Source organism: Geospiza fortis, unplaced genomic scaffold (assembly GCF_000277835.1).
Source record: "Geospiza fortis unplaced genomic scaffold, GeoFor_1.0 scaffold413, whole genome shotgun sequence".
Lineage (NCBI taxonomy): Eukaryota > Metazoa > Chordata > Aves > Passeriformes > Thraupidae > Geospiza > Geospiza fortis.
Genome location: NW_005054386.1, coordinates 737492 through 743229, shown reverse-complemented (window position 1 = coordinate 743229; position 5738 = coordinate 737492).

Genomic DNA, 5738 nt, shown 5'->3' with positions numbered 1-5738 from the left:
AGCAATCCAAGGGCAGGATGGGAGGGATGTGCAGGAGGGCCTTCCATTTTAAGGTTTAAGCCAAAACCCTTTGGATTCAGCCACATGCCCATCTGTGTTGCTGATCTTCAAGGAATGCAATACCTCTAAGTGGATAACTAGGGCACCGTTTGGAGTTCTTTGAATGGAAAGCAAGGAAAAGGTTAGCTCATTGTCTTGCAGGGTTCCCCTGTGTGATGGGCGGGTGAGGGGGAAGGGAAAGCAGCAGCTGTGCTCGAGCCCTGCTCAAGTAAAACACTTTCTGTAGCAGAGGAATTGGGAATTACTATTGCTTATAATGTATAGGCACAAAACCCAGGAAGCTAAACTGAATTCCATGGTGCTGTTCCTGTGTAGCTGTGGAAGAGAGGGAAGTACTTGCTGTAGTCCTCAGTCCAGAGATGCTTAGGCATCACTTCTGCCCAAAGGAGCAGTGCCTGTGGGTGGGATGTGTGAGGACAAGGGTGCAGAGCAGCCTTGGTGGTCAGAGTTGTGTTTGTGCTACCTGTGCTGAGCAGAGCTGGTGTCATTTCTGTGCTGCCAGTTCTGTACAGCAGCCAGTGGGAGCAACTGGGTTCTTCCGCTGGGCCTCTCGCTGCGTGTGTGGAGCTGCCAGCACAGCCCATCTGTGTTGGAGAGCTTGTGTACAGAGAATGCTGCTGCAGCTTCTGTTAGCTAGAGAGGTGTTTTGATACTCGCATTCTACACCAGGAGGAAGTTACACATTGCTTTGGTCTTCTTCCTGTTCAGGCTTTGGAAAAAAAATAAAAAAAAGAAAGGTGACAGTTACATCAGAGCTTGTTTATAACATGTACTTTGGCTGTAGCTGTGTTTCATGACTTCTCATGCTGCTCACTTGCCTCCTGACTTTTGCAGAGTCTTGTGAGGAGTCAGACTGAGGGATCTGAGCGGCTTCAAGCATTGCAAAAGCAATTTTTGTCGACAGGATTAAAATACTCCTGTGAATTGCAGTGGCAGATACTGTGAAATGACAGCCCTGTGGGTGGGAGAGCACCTGTGGACACTGTAGGGAATTGTTGCTCTGACCTTGGGGCACGTGGGTGACACTGCCTCCTGCCCAGTACTGCTGGGCAGGTGCAGAGCAGAGCTGAGGCAAATGTCTCTGGTACAGCTGTGGCACCTGGCAGGGAGATGCTGCTGGCCCAGGGAAGGGGCACAGGCACTTCCCAGCCTCCTGCCCAACTGGCCCTGCACAGGGAGCTGGCAGCTCCTCTGTGCTGTGGTCCTGAGGTGAGGCAGGGTGTGATCAATTTGACTTTGGCCCTCATTCCCCATTGCTTGGCTTTACTCTGTTGGGAGCTGGGAACAATTCATGGCTAAAGTGGCTACGAGTTCCTTTTTGGTTACATAAGTCAGGATTTTGTAACATCTCCCTACACTGCCTGTTGCTGAAGGGTTCAGGGGCTTCAGGCAAATAAACTTGCTAAAGGCAAATGAAAAGCTTATTTCACTTACAGCAGGAACCTGAGGCAGAAATTAGGTTTATAATCAAGCTGATGTGGTCTCTCAGTAAAGTACAATGTGAAAGCAGCTCAGACTGGAGCAGAGTGGAAAGCCCATGGAGTTCAAGCTAAGAGGACTTTGGATAATCCAGAGGAATACATATAGTGTGTTGGAGTGGATTTGAGGAGCTCTGCTGTATCCCAAGGCTTAGTAAAATTGCTGGAGCTGGCTTGTAAAAAAAAAAAGCATGCTGGCTTTTTACTTGCCTGATTGGCTTCTTGATGTTGCCAGTTGTGTTGGTTATTCTTACTGAAGGCTATATTAGCATTAACTTAATCCTTAAAACAAGTCTTATCTTTTGGCCAGAGCAGGTTTTACTAGGAGTGTGTTAGGCTGGGGGGTGAAATTGTTGTCTAGAGGAGTAAATTGGAACTTCTCTAACAAATGTCTTTGGAGTTGAAATTATAACTTGAAACATGTGCAGGGTTAAACTTAAACACAAATGGTTTAAGTCTTATGAGTTTTTTGAGAGCTTCTTGTGCAGTTTGTGGATGCCTGCATTGAGGTATGTTTTAAAGTCACTGTACCACTCCTGGAACCAGAGCAGGAGGGGAGGGCAGGGCTGAGCAAGGCTGGTGGCACTGCTTTACCTGTGAGCCTCCAGGCCTCGCTGGCAGCTGGTGCCTGTCATGGCTTGGGAAGCACAGCTGGGGCATCTGTGGTATAAGCACATTCCATCTTCCTTAAAATGCTTTCCTGGAACCCCTGAGTAGGGATTAGTTTGTTGGGAACTTAAGAGCATGGTTATATTGCGTTTTGGATCCTAAATGTCAGTTTCTTGTGAGATTTTTGTTGCTTTTAGGGTATCTCCTGTGTGGATTTAATGGTAGTAGTTTTGTTCAACTTGGCCTTTAGGCAGGACACCTTGAACCTTGCTTTATGATGTTCTTCCACTTCCTCATTTTTGCTAAAGGACTCATTAAGAGTTGTGAGATGGGTCAGGTTAATGGTAGGATCCATAGCAGTGGGCCCAGCCCCAGGGGTGTTTTCCTTAGGGGAGAAGACAGAAACCTAAAATTCTGTAAGATGCCTTCAGCTGGAAAGCCAGCTCAGGGTGAAGCAGTCCTGGGAGCTGAGTAACTCAAACTGGAACTTGATCTAAAGGCTGCTTGTAAATTCCTGAAGCAAAACCTGCATGTGCTTAAGGATCAAAAACTGTCTGGAGTGGAAACTGCTATGGCTTTCTTCAGGTTTTGGCTTAATATCAGTGTGGTCAAGGTCAGTCTTGATCATGGAGCAGCAAGACTTCCTGGATCACAGGGAAAAACAGTGGGCTTGGCAACTTGGGATCCAGTACATTCAGGTTGTAGGTGATACCAAACTGTAACTGAATCCTCCATGTGTTATGAGTTCCAGTTTTATGGGAGCTCCAGGGTCATTTGTTCTGAGTTACAGAAACCAGCTGGTTCTCAGAGTCCCTCAGCAGCAGCTGGAAGCCAGGACCTTGCTGGGTCTGGTGTCATGCTCATGATACCTCAGGAGCTGCACAGGAGCCTGCAGAAGGCAGAGCAGCCTCTGGCACAGGTGCCTGGCTCTGTGCAGCAGCTGGGGGTGCCCTTCTCTGTGCTACCAGTCATGAGCTGCTCCTTTCCTGCTCCTGAACTTGGCTCTGCAGGTGTACAGGGAGTCTTAGAGCACCTGGAAGGAAATGGCACAACATGTTAAAGGGCTGATCTGTGCCCTGCCAGGAAATCCAGGGCTGTGTTTGCCTCTCCTGTAGGCAGAAGCAGCTGGTGCCTGCACTCCAGAGGAGTCTTGAGGGGTGAAGGGGAGGAGCTGAACTCGTTCTCCAAGCTGTTCTGCAAAATTTGGGAAGTTTTGTGCTGCAGGGGCTTGTATTGAGAGTTGGTGCAATACTTTTTTTAAGCACAAGGAACTTACACACTGGTTTTTACATAGACCTTTTAATCTGTGATGTTTCACTCCATGAATTTATGGAGCAGAACCTGAAATGCCACCTTGTCACTGAGACAAGTGGTACAAGTGGTTGTTGTAAGTCATCACTTTCTACTGAGATAATACCCAGGGCTTCAGAAAACTCAGAAATCTCCCTGGAACTAAATATGTAGAGAATGAAATAGTATTTTGATAAGAAGCTGCTACCACCTGACCTTCACTGCTGCCTCTGTGGCTCTTGGGGAGTTACCTTGTGGTCCCTCTGTTATGTGCAGATTGAAGTGGTTGGTGCATTTGGGCAGCAGGGTGTAGGGGGAGCTGTGTATTCTACTAACTGGTAAAATGTGTGCCCAGCTCATGTTTGTAACTATTTCCCTTTTATAGCAGGGAAGGTGCATGTTGTGTTCATAAATTCCATCCATGGTAGGTTGTGGTCATGCATGGAAAACATGGATTCTTACAGTTGTACCTTCTGGGTCTTGTGGATGTAGAGTATTGATGTATAAAATGGGATGAGAAGTGGTAAGGAGTATTTTTTTTTAGTTGTGTGTTTGGGGTTTTGAATACAATATCATTAAATAGTTTTTTTCCAGAAAATCAGAGTCCAGTACTGTTTGGAAGTGGACTGCACTGCATACACCTTCAGACAGAGTAGGTACATTGCTGTCATTGCTATTTAAAGTTTTCCTGCCTGTTGTGTGTAGACTCAGTTCATTTCTGGTGTCCATGACTAGACTGCCCCTGAGGAAGGTGTGTGGAGGTTTCAGCACGTTCCGGTGCTGCCCTGGTGGTTCAGGGTGCTGAAGCCATTCCAAAAGGCTTTGTGCCTTTGGAGGACACTTGGAGATGCTCTCTCCCCCTCCAGGAGGGAGAAGGCTCTCCAGCAGGTGCTGCATGCTCAGTGTCTGTTCCTGTTCATGTCCATGCTGAACACCAAGTGGAAAAAGCCCAGCAGGAGCACTAGAAAAGCTTCCATAGTGTGGTGTTAAGTCAAGGAAGCTTCCAGCAGGGCTCTCTGGAAGCTGCTGAGGGCAAAACCCAAATGTGTGTGTGTGTGTCAGGGCCTGTGAGGTTTTCTGGGTCTCTGCATCTGGAGGGGGGACTCCAGAGATTTGGGTGTTTGATGTGAGGCAGCATTTGTGTCTTGCGGGTTTGGTTAGTGGTGGCCTCCCAGTTACTGGGAAGTAGAAGCTGGAACTCCCAGAGATCATCTGTTCAAATGCTTAATCACTGCCTGTAAATAACAAAAGGCCATTAAATGGCAAATTTTCTTCCATTCCTGCAATCAGCTTGTCTTAATCATTGTACTTACATGTTTTGTCTGCCAAAAGCCTGGTATGGAGACTCCAGTTTGGACTGTTCTGGGAGGTGAAAAGCTGAACACACAAAGGACCAGGGACAGCATGGGAGTGTTTCCTGGGCACTAGATGATAGTTGTAATCCTTATCTGGTGTGTGTTCAGCTTTCTAGACTGAGTTCACAAAGAAAAATGGTGATGTGTTCAGGCCTATCATGCAAAGCAGGTCAGTGACTGAGCCAGAAAAGGAGCAGGTAAAGTTTGACTTCAAAGTTTTACCCTGTTTGCACTTTCCACCAAACATCCACTTCCTGAGCAAATGGCTGGTGTGAATTACTGGTAACAGTAACTCTCTGAACTGTGCTGAAATTTTGCTTCAAACTGAAGCAAAATAATACAGTTCAGGTGTAATGTGAGTTACTCACCCTGTTCAGACTCATAATAGGATTTCTTCAGAGGAGAATTTGATTGACACAGGCACTGAAAAGTGGTGGATTTCAGTGAGGTGTGTGGGTGTGGAAGGCCTTGGGTTTTATTCCATTCCAGCCATGGTCACTGATGTGCACATGTGGAGGTGAAACAGCCCCAGGTTATGGGAGCTGTGTGTGCTGCAGGCTGGCTGTGGAGGTGATAAACTGGATCACTGGAGCTGGAGCAGCACTGGAACTGTTACAACTGGGGGAATAAAATAAGGCTGACACTGAGAGTTGTTGGATTGAGGCCATTTTATCTCTCTATGACCCAGGGCTGGTGGAAGGTGCAGTACCTTGGCAATGCTTGGGGCCAGTGCAGGCAGATCTGACGACCCCTGTGATGTGAGGATTGCTGTGACTCAGGTCACTGAGGCCTCTGCCAGCTGTGTCTCCTGGGTTTAAGATGCAACTTCACTTTCCAGAGTCCTGGTTATTAGTTCTGTGGTGCTGCCAGATACCCCTAGCAGCCTTTGAGCAATGACATGGTTGTTTTTGAAATGAAGTGAAACAAACTCTTCCTGTTTTTTAGG